This window comes from Thermobia domestica, chromosome 3, assembly GCF_964235325.1.
Source record: "Thermobia domestica chromosome 3, izTheDome1.hap1.1, whole genome shotgun sequence".
In the NCBI taxonomy this organism is placed as follows: domain Eukaryota; kingdom Metazoa; phylum Arthropoda; class Insecta; order Zygentoma; family Lepismatidae; genus Thermobia; species Thermobia domestica.
Genome location: NC_137456.1, coordinates 179,040,119 through 179,051,595, shown reverse-complemented (window position 1 = coordinate 179,051,595; position 11,477 = coordinate 179,040,119). Strand labels below are relative to the sequence as shown.

At 34.7% G+C, this 11,477-nt stretch overlaps 1 protein-coding gene across 2 annotated transcripts in view; it reads left to right on the top strand.

Annotated features, from left to right (window-relative positions):
- The first annotated feature begins 1,378 nt into the window (after positions 1 to 1,378).
- The window catches only part of LOC145680887 (uncharacterized), a 116,772-nt gene continuing 106,673 nt past the window's right edge, over positions 1,379 to 11,477 (top strand). The window contains exon 1 of one of the 2 annotated variants that reach the window (XM_081752039.1): positions 1,379 to 1,457. The gene's annotated coding sequence lies outside the window, so the exon portion shown is untranslated. The remainder of the gene's footprint in view (positions 1,458 to 11,477) is intronic. The other variant, XM_081752040.1, reaches the window with a different exon arrangement.

Sequence of the window (11,477 nt, the reverse complement as noted above, 5' to 3'; positions counted from 1 at the left end):
GACCACTATTAATGGTAAAGATGTGGAAGTGGAAGATATACCTGTATTTATTCTTAAAAGATGAAGTTTGTACGTATGAAACTATTATAAGTACTCTATTAAGTCGCGTTGTTTGTCATATGTTTGAGTATTTACATTATTTTTTGCTGCACAAACTGTCTTATTATCACGAAACTTGTGTAAATTCATATACATTCTCATACACACATACACATTGTTTAATACTTCTCATACACATTCCAACATATAAAAACTCAGAAAAATACGAAAATACACATAAGAAAACAATGATGAAAGTGCATATAGTACACCTAACGTCATATATAACAGCAATGTTGCACAGTATATAGTGTTAAAACTACCTGTAAGCATTTACGCCAATCCAAACAGTTTCAGTATTTCCGCGCTACCCTGTATTACTTTTCGCGCGCTACCCTAGCCAGCTGTTAAAGTTGGTCATGTAAAATGTACAGAAAAATTTGGGCAAGAGAATGGAACCCAACCAACCCCTGCAACGTTTCTAACCGGTTCCTACCACTAATACTACTACTATAATAATAATAATAATAATAATAATTATTATTATTATTATTATTATTATTATTATTATTATTATTATTATTATTATTATTATTACTATGGATCCGTATAGTAAAACTGGAAGCTTATTTTAATGAAAAAAGTGTTATGAAAATTTAAAAAAAAAATAAAAAGTCTTGGGGCGGGTTTGAACCACGCTAAAAACGATTTTCATTACCAGCAAGTTGCGCTAGCACGCTCGAGTATGAGGGTCGACAGCATTTTGCGTTTACTTTCTGATATATGTAGGTCATGACTCTTGATGGCCTACCTGTATCGGCCAATAAGATCAGAGAATACCTGAAACTCTTGGGATCCGCGAAAATACTACACATAAAAGGTTGCGATCTTGAAATTATTCAAAATTATTCGAAGAATCATTCTCCAGTAACAAGGTAAATCTTCACAACGAGAATAGATAAAATTTTTGGTTGTAGTAACTACGTAGCGCAGAATGGTGGACTTTTTGTTTTGCATGAATAATGTTTTATGGCACATCAGCTTGCACGCACTGTTTTGCATGAATAATATTTTATGGCACATCAGCTTGCACGCACATTATCAATCTGTAAGCAATTATTCTGGAATGTGCCAAGAAAATAACACTGTAGATAAATAGGATATCACACATAGGATATCATTAGAGCAAGAAAAGTGATTTCTTAAACTTGATTGGAAAACTGAAAGCAAGATTATTCTTTCATCAACTTTCTTTCTAATAATATTCAGGAAAAGCTTGGACTGAAATCTGCGCTTCATCAACGTTTTATATCTAAAAAAAAAAAAAGTTTAAAAAGAAGAAGAAATTTAATGGATTTTATTATTTGCTATATTCGATTAAGCCTAATTGTAAAAGTAAGATAACATTAAATTCATTGGTAAGTAAATAAAAAACGCGTATAATGAACATAACACCGAGATGAAGTTCAGTAATGTATAATTGAAGTAATTTCCTTTTAAAGACAACAGCAGCTGATTTTTTCTTGTAAATACTTTCGATCTGTTTACTTTGAATTTACTCACTCAAATGTAATATTTACAAGGGTTCTGATTACTAATAACGAGGTACAGTCAAACGATTTGGTGACCATTATTTAGAAAATTTAGTAGCAAAATATATTACTTCACAAAGACTATGTCTAAACATCGTTTTTATGAAAGCAACCAACGGAGTATGCAAGGGAAATTTGGGGTTTAACCCTCCTGCAGCACGATATTATGATAAATATTTACTAGGCTATATTAAGGTATGACAAATATGTCACACAATGTGGTCAAATGTGTAATGCATAAACAAGTAGGGTAGGCCTAGTGTAAGGTAGTTTAAAGATACTGATTAAGAATAGTCCGTCATAAAAATAATTTTATGGTTAAAATGAGGGCATTTATTCCGAAGTTGGGCGTCCACTTTCGCCAAGTTTTTTCGCTGTTATCACCTTTGCACACTTTCTGCCATTTGTTAACTAGGTTCATTAATCCGTGCTCTTCACAAACTTTTAGAAGATTTTGTTCGTTATCAACGTATTGCTTCACGAATGTTAAAACTGTTACTTATTGTACTTGTACATTCGCCATGTTGATAACATATATGCTCGTTTCTTTCCCACAATGCAACTGTTTTATTACCTCGCGAGTTTTTCATGTTTAGAAGTATAATGTTACAAGTGTAAAACCATTGCAAGGACTACTACCTTTAAAATAAATGAGTACATATCAAAGACGCTTACATGGTCGCTTACTCTATTGAATGAAAGCAGACCCAAAATATTTGAGAATAAAATCCTGAAACGAATATTAGGACCCAAGAGGAGAGAGATTGAAATGGAAAATGGTACAAAGTTAACAACGAGGAAGTGGATAGTTTATGTCACTTACCAAACAGTTACGTGCCGTACATAGGCGGAACTAAAGGGGACAAGGGGGTGTCGCCCCCCAGAAGCAAAGTGGCCCTCCCCAGAATTTTTCTAATGAACGCAAATAATGTTATTAATTTACCTCCATTTACGCACAACAATATTAATGATGTCTCGCCATTCGATATGTTTAATAATGTCTATACTCGTCCGCACATCGACTTTTTTTTTTTTTTTAATATGGTCTGATGCCTGGATGTAATAAAATCTCTGGACCACTCTGATAGTGGGCACTATAGCGACCTCTCAATTTGCACTACATGCGTTTTTTTTTAATTTGATAGCTTTATTGTATAAATTATTTTGGTATTGACGTAATAAGTTTTTCTTGTTTACATATGTATGAAAAACCAGTCTGCAGTCTTACTGTTATTATTTTATTTATAGCATAGTAATGTTTGAATAGTTAAGATTCTCATAGCAAATTATTAAGGTACACTAAAAAAAAACAGAAAGGAAAGAAAAAAGAAGCCGAATTCTTGAACTGCAAAACTCAAGCAATTACTTTCTACATACAAGCATATAATACCCATTCAAAAGTCAGAACTCAATATCGTTTGTTGCTTTTCCTTCTCCTCCTCCTCCTTCTCCTCATTATTATTATTATTATTATTATTATTATTATTATTATTATTATTATTATTATTATTATTATTATTATTTATGAACTGAAGTTTGTAGTTACATTCTTAAAGTATAAACTGCAATTAGGCGCGGACCCAGAAATTTTTATGCAGGGTGTCGAGAGTTGAGAGGGGTACAATATTGCAAGAAACAGACACGACATTATTCTGCATCCGACCCGAGTAAACGATAAATAATTTCCAAGTAGCGGAAGTTGTACACTCCAGGAACTTTTTATATTTTGCTTTTGAAAAGGGAGTATATTTTTGCTATGCCAAAGAAAAAAAAAATATGTTCCTGATAATCTGATATTTTAGTTTCATGCTGTAGAAGTTACATGGGTATCGCAGTAATAACAAGCAGTATTCGTAGTTTGAGGGAAATCTCCCTAATCTAGAGAAATTTCATAGGTAAATTTAGCTAAAAGGGAATAAGGGCATATTCATAAAATCCAGGAAAATTCTCGCGCTTATTGATTGGCCAATATAAATGCTTATATTTTTCTTTGTTCTTTAGAAATAAACCAATAATAAATTCACTGTTAAATCAAGTATAGTTTTAATAAGGAAGTGCACACATGTGTGTCAAGTTACTAAGATTTCATGCGGTCCAAATCAGATGGACTTTCCATGAGTACAGGCAAAACACAATCATTTTTTAAAAAGTAAGATTTTTTGAGGGTCCGGGTTCGGTAGATCCCTTCGTCGGTATTAGGGGGGTTCCAAAAACCGGTTAGAATCAGTCGGTTTTGGCTTCAAACCGTTTCGGTTCGGTTCGGTTTGGAAACGGTTCGGTTCGCTTCGGTCTGGGAACGGTTCGTTTCGGTTTGTAGAATGGTTCGGTTCGGTTTAAGAACTGTTGGAGCCTGTTTGTGGACTATTTTGTTCAGTTTCAGTTCAATATTCGAAATCGATGGAAATGCAGTTTGCGTTATTAGGAACCGTCCAACCTGAGATTACAATAAGTGTGCAATGTTATGTTTTCGGTATAACTTTATTCAGATGTAAAATTATTTCGATATTACTGAAACAATTGAGGATTTATACTGTGTGGGTACTTTTACTGTGAAATAAAACTCTTAATATCAGTTGGAAGACAACTTTACAGCATATGCAGATTTAGGATAGATACCCTGGAAAGGGGACAATTACTTGAAGGGTGGATGTTATTCCAGGGGAAGCTTCGTTTAGAATGAAAATTAAACTCATCCTGAAATGACTGGGTGGCCAATGGTTTACAACCTGTATGGTGAAATCGAATACAGAGCAGTGCACATACTTGATTTTTCTCGTGCCTGTTTTGATACGTTGTCTCCGTCCAGATGTTGCTTTTGTATAAAATGGGTACGGCAACTTTTGCTGTTATTATATTAATATTATTAATTCTTGCAACGAAAAAGTAGAGGTGAACATGTATTAATTATATTAGCCTTTAACTTAAGAATCGTGGGAATCTATCCAAGAACAAATCGTGGGAATCTATGCTTCTCTGTCTCCAGTAACAAATACAGAACATTTGGCTCTCATACGGGAATATGAAAGAGTTAAAAAAATAACAAAACGTATTTGCATGCTCAAGATACGCACATAAATTTATCATTATCAACATAGGATAAACATTGCTTTAATGCGGCCAACTTCCAAGATAAACAGGTGGCCAAATTACAGAGTAATAAGTAATGAATAATTTATGGGAAAATGCAGGTTCAAGACGAACCAGGCCAAGATAAGCAGGTGGCCAAGTTGACAGGTTTTACTGTACTGTATAATGAATATGGAATCTGTGTAAAAAATTGTCTGGGGCTAAAAGTTCTTATGTGGGGAAGTTAATTAAGAAAGGAAAGAGAAATAAAAGTCGTAGTGGAAAGAATTTTGATGTAGAAGATATATACTAGAATTAGAAAGAATGAAGTGTCTCAGTCTTGGGATAAATATCGTATACAATAGTATTCAATAGTTCAGTGAATCGACTTTGCCCTTACCTGAAATCCGAGAGAACTCAAGGTATCCTTAAGTATTCAAAATTATAAATGTTAAATGATAATATGTAACTTGTAAATATTCATGATGGCGAATGTTACTGTACTTCGAAAAAATATATCCTGGTGCTATATTATAATACAAGGGAAAGAAAGATAAATATTTTTGAGTAAAGACTGACTCGTTTCTTATCTATTGATATTTTATTATGAGAACCATATAAATATGATAACCGACCAAAGTAACTGGGAACTACTTTAATTTAATAGTACTAAATTATGTTCTAGTGTGAAGAGTCGCACAATGGAAATATTACAGTTATACTATTTTATGAGTACTAAAACTACCAGAAATTTAACAATTTGTATTACAGTTCGGTTCGGTTTCGGCTTAGTCTGAGTGGCTCGGTTCGGTTTGGGAACGGTTCGGTTCGGTTTGGGAACGGTTCGGTTCGGTTTCGGTTAACCGTTCCAAACCGGTTTAAGTAACAAACCGAATCCTCGGTTTACGTTTCCAGGAACCGTCCACCCCTAGTCGGTATCCCCTAGCTGTGATCATATTTCAGGACGGTTGACGCTAACGATGTAACTACAGTGAAACCTGTCAACTTGGCCACCTCTCTAAGTTGGCCACCTGCTTATCTTGGCCTAGTTCGTCTTGAACCTGCATTTCTCTATAAGACATTCGTTACTTACTACTCTATAAGTTGGCCACCTGTCTATCTTGGAAGTTGGCCACACTGAAGCAATGTTTACCCTATGATGATAATGATAAATTTACCTGCGTATCTTGGCCGCGAAAAATACAGTTTTGTTATTTTTCTTAAATCTTTCGAATTCCCATATAAGAGGCAGATGTTCTGTATTTGTGACTGGACACAAAGAAGCATAGATTGGCGCGATTTGTTCTTGGAGGTCAATGGCCAGAACACTACCTTCATAAAAGGGTCGTGAAGGAAGATGTGAATAACAAAAAGCACGTACAGGAATACAGGAAATGGTTGTAAGTATTTGTTTACCCTGTCTGTTTTGGTAAAACCATTAGCTATATCGGCTCCTTTCATCAGTGGGAAGCTTTAGTAATTCCGGAAAATTCTCAAGGTTAAAGCTCAATTGTCATTTATTGGCACCTGACTGCATGTCAAATGGTAGCGGAGGTTTTGAGATATGAGTTCCCTCAAGATTTTCTCAAAACATCTTTTGCTTCAAGGGAAACACTTCTAGCTCATTAACAATAGGTAGTTAACTACAATATTAGAATGTGCATATCTGCCAAAAAGAATAAAGCAAATGTGTCTAGAATAAACCACCATTCAGTAACAACTGAAAAGAAGTCATATAAATTGCATATGAATTTGTCAATTTATAACTTAGCTTTTCTTGTTTTCAATCTGAATAACTCAGTGTGCTATAATATCAATTTCAATAAACTGCGTACATACACTTCTATTTCATGTTGTTTGTGTTATTGTGTTTTCAATCCGAATAATCCAATGTACCAGACTAGTTTTCAGGAAGAGAAAGACATGCATATATATTAAACCTACTATCAAGAGCGCCGATCCTGGGGGGACCGAGGGGGCCCGGGCCTCCCAAAGCTCATGTGGCCCTATTTTATTTATGAGTATACAATATTTGGTATAATTTGAGTGCAATTTGTCTTAAAATCTTCATATATATACCTTCTGCATCTGAATTGCCCCCCCCCCCAAATTTACAGAGAAATCGGCGCTCTTGCATACTATAGTAATATTTTCTAGTACTGTATATTTTTTATGATTACTCTATATACATTATTTATAAGTAGCTGTCGTGCCACTGCTTATTAAAATTTTACAATCAAGTAATACTAGAAATCCTATTCTAAAAATACACAAATCACACTTATTTTCTGTAAGTTGGCCACCTGTCTAAGTTGGCCACTTTTCGATGGAACCGATGGTGGCCAACATAGACAGGTTTCACTGTACAACGATACACTAAGAAAGCTCATATGTAATTTAGGAATATTACAAGAGTTGACATATATTCTCTCTCTTCTTTCTCTCTCTGTTAAAATATTGCGATCAACATTATTATCAATCAATTCTGCTGGTTGAATCTTTGTTTCGTTAAAACTTCTACTTGTCCATCAGGGCCACTTATCATACGTTCTCCCGAAAATTTTAAATTGTAAGGTTTGTAATTTAATATTTCATTGGAAAGATAACGGGAAACATCATTTATAGGAAAACAAGTCCCTCAAGTCCGTCTACAAGTTTTCTCCTCCCATATTATTGACCTGCTTCTCTCTAATTGTACTTTATATATATGAATCAGTCATTTGAGAAACACCTCATGTCCATTTTTGGCCAAAATTGAGTTAGACATATTAAATTATTGGTGAGGGCTAGACACATCCAATACGCATAGAACAACTCACCTCCACTTAGTAACCATGGTGATGGCGCACTAGAAAATATCCATTCCTTTGAGAAACACCTCATCTCCTGGAAATATGTTGTTTCTCAAATGACAAATGCTCCAGGGAACGCTAAGCCAGGTCATATCATAAAGGCTATTGACGACCACATAGCCTCTTTTCCCCAGAAAGAAGCCCATTACAATAGCAGGTCTTACAAATACTTGAACGCTGACCTTAATGTAAGAATTATGTGGCAACTTTTCAAAGAAAAACATCAGACTTGAGTGTTTATTACGAGATTTATTTGAAAATATTTCATGAGCATTTTGACCTAATTTTGGGAGGCCTCTGATTCTTGTTGTAAATGTAAGGAACTGTCAAAATAAAAAGTCCATCTGAATGATGTAGCTAAAAGAGTTTATGTTGCAGAACTCCTTGTGCATAAAAAGAGATCACAAAAGTTTTTCAAAGCCATTGAAAATATTAGACAAAAGTGTTTAACGGATGAAAAAGTGGGTGGGATCTGCATGGACTTTATGCAAAACCTTCAACTTCCTCAAATACCAGTTCAAGAAATATTTTACTTACGGCAGTTGACAGTGAATGTTTTTAATATTCATGATGTTGCAACCAATAAAGCCAAGTTTTATGTACATCATGAGGGCTTAGCTAAGAAGGGGCCAAAAGAAATTTGTTCATTTTTAGTTGACTATATCAATGAAGTTCTTGATGCTGGTGTTAGGCATATTCATGTTTTTTTCCGATGGTGCACCTGGACAAAACAAAAACACCGTGGTTGTGCGGTTTTTTCTTGCCCTAATAGAAACTGGCCGATTCGGCAGTATTCATCATTATATTCCTATTCGAGGTCATTCGTACCTTCCGTATGACCACGACTTTAGTGTAACCAAACGAAAAATTAAAACAACTGACAGGATTTACACAGTAAAACAGTATGATGAACTTATGCTGCACTCTGCTACTATTCAGGACAAGTTCCTGGTGGAAATAGTAGAAAGTGAAAAAGTTAAGGATTTTAAATCATGGTTTGGTCAATTTTATATAAAAAAATGTAATATCTACGGAGACTCAAGCAAGGAACATCCCAAGGGAAAACAAAATAAAATTCAACATTTCAACATTTATGGGGTTTCATTACTCTAATAAACATGTAGGCCAAGTTAAAGTAAAAAACTTTATTGGTGGACTCAATTAACAAAGTTTTGAATTGAAAAAATCGGGAACTGGTTTACCAGAGCTTCCAAAAATCAGTGCCTACCTGCAAAAATGTGTACATATCAACATCAACATAATCAATGATCTCAAGAAAGTCGAAGCCTATATACCTGCAGACATTGTTGGTGAATTTTATTCAAAAATTTATGACTGGCCAACTATCCATATGGATGACATTGAACTGTTTTAAGAAACAATGTTTGGAAAATGTGTATACATTATTTGAAAAAGAAAATACTGATTTTTATTAATAATTTGAATTGTTTTACCTTTTATTTCATACCTGATAACATATCGTTTAGTTAGTCATTTGAGAAACAACACATCTCCAACAACGTTTATAATTTTTTTTTTAAATATCAAAATAAAAATAATAAAATTTTATTTTCGTACATTAGCTTACCAAACCCCTGTAGAAACATATAACAAATTTCAAAAAAATATATTATGTTAAATTATGGAAAAACTGTTTTTTTTTTTTTTAGATTTCCCGAAAGTATACCTTTTTTTTGGATATGAGCAGGGCCGGATTTAGCATTTTGGCGCCCCTAGGCCCAATAATTTTTCCGCCTCCTAGTCTGGTTAAAGTTACTTTCCTAAAAACCTTTATTAAAAATTATATCAGGCCTATATCTTAATTGCTTAAACACCACTCCACAATGCAATTTTATCATTGCAAGTTTTTTGAGGAATTTACTTGGTTCTGGGCATAACAAAATACCGTTAATGTATTAACAAAAGATTGGTGAATAACTGGTTTTGTTCAATTTAGCCATTTGAGCAAATAAATAAAAAAAAAAAACTAATACATTATAAAATAGTTTTAATCTCAGAAACACAGCTTACATGAAGTATTTTGATAACGCGACACAAAAACTGTCTTTTAAAGTAAAACTAGAATTTTTTCTCTCGGCTGTGCGCCCCCTGGGAGCTTGCGCCCATAGGCCCGGGCCTACTGGGCCTATTGGGAAATCCGGCCCTGGATATGAGGTGTTTCTCAAATGACCGATTCATATATATTATCAATAATAGTAAAGAACAGAAACAATACTTTCTAATACTCGCATATATACACATTAAATAACATATTTTTTACTTCTGTAACTGTCCGTTCCGTTAATCCGTTTTAAAAAGCGAAAAATAATCCGTCACCGAGTCTCTATTTATATTGCGTTGCAGCGAGCATACAACGACCAGATTCTTTCAGCGCGGCAATTGGAGCGAATGTTAAGTCTTCTTTCCCCTATCTCAGAAGTTAAAAGGAAAAGTCGTTGCAGTGCTTCTGCAACACAGCACGGTTTCCAGTGAACGAGAAGGTTTTTCGCGCTAAATAAGATTTCTGAATTTTATTTCACTAGCAATTAACAAATGTTAATTGGAGGCGAAAAATTGTGGAACAAAATACACAAACTCATTCTCCTTATCTGGAACAAGGAAGAATTGCCACAAGAGTCGAAAGAGTCAATCATTGTTCCAATTCACAAGAAAGGCGACAAAACTGACTGTAATAATTATCGAGGCATTTCTCTTCTGTCAACATCCTATAAAATCCTTTCAAATATTCTGTTAGCAAGATTGACCCCATACGCAGATGAAATTATTGGAGATTATCAGTGCGGATTTAGACGAAATCGATCAACTATCGACCAAATATTTACCATTCGCCAAATACTCGAAAAGAAGTGGGAATACAATACCTCGGTACATCAACTATTTATTGATTTTAGAAAGGCTTACGACTCGGTTAGGAGAGAAACATTATACAACGTTCTTACAGAGCTTGGAATACCGAGAAAGCTAATTAGATTAATTAAGATATGTTTAAGTGAATCCCAAAGTAAAGTCCGGGTAGGAAAATTTTTGTCTACGAGCTTTCACGTCGAAAATGGCCTGAAACAAGGAGATGCGTTGTCGCCATTATTATTTAACTTTGTGCTGGAATACGCCATAAGGAAAATCAAAGATAGCAACCAGGGCCTAGAGTTGAACGGCATTCACCAGGTTATGGCATATGCTGATGATGTAAATTTAATAGGGGATGATAGGAGAACAGTAGAAATAAATGCAGAGATCTTATTAAACGCTTGCAGGGACATGGGTTTAGAAGTAAATGCAGAGAAAACTAAATACATGGAAGTGCGTCGGGACCGTAATACGGCAAATTGTGGAGGCGTTAAAATATTAAATAATACTTTTAATAAAGTGGATACTTTCAAATATTTAGGATCAATATTAACAGACGAAAATCATATTCACGAAGAAATTAAATGTCGACTAAAAGCAGGGAATTCGTGTTACTATTCGGTTCAAAATCTCTTGTCGTCGCGAATTCTGTCGAGGAATTTGAAGCTTAAAATATATAAAACGATAATCATACCTGTTGTTCTGTATGGTTGCGAAACATGGTCGCTTACTCTGAGGGAAGAACATAGACTGAAAGTATTTGAGAACAGGATCCTGAGAAGAATATTCGGACCCAAGAGGAACGAGAATGGGGAATGGCGGAAACTTCATAACGAGGAACTACATAGTTTATACGGTTTACCCAACATTGTTAGGGTCGTCAAGTCTAGGAGGCTTAGGTGGGCAGGTCATGTAGCTAGAATGGAAGAAAGTAGAAACGCTTTCAAAGTCTTGTCTGGTAGACCCATAGGAAAACGACCATTAGGAAGACCTAGGCGCAGATGGGAAGATAATATTAAGATGGATCTCTCAGAGATAGGAATACAAAGTAGAAACTGGA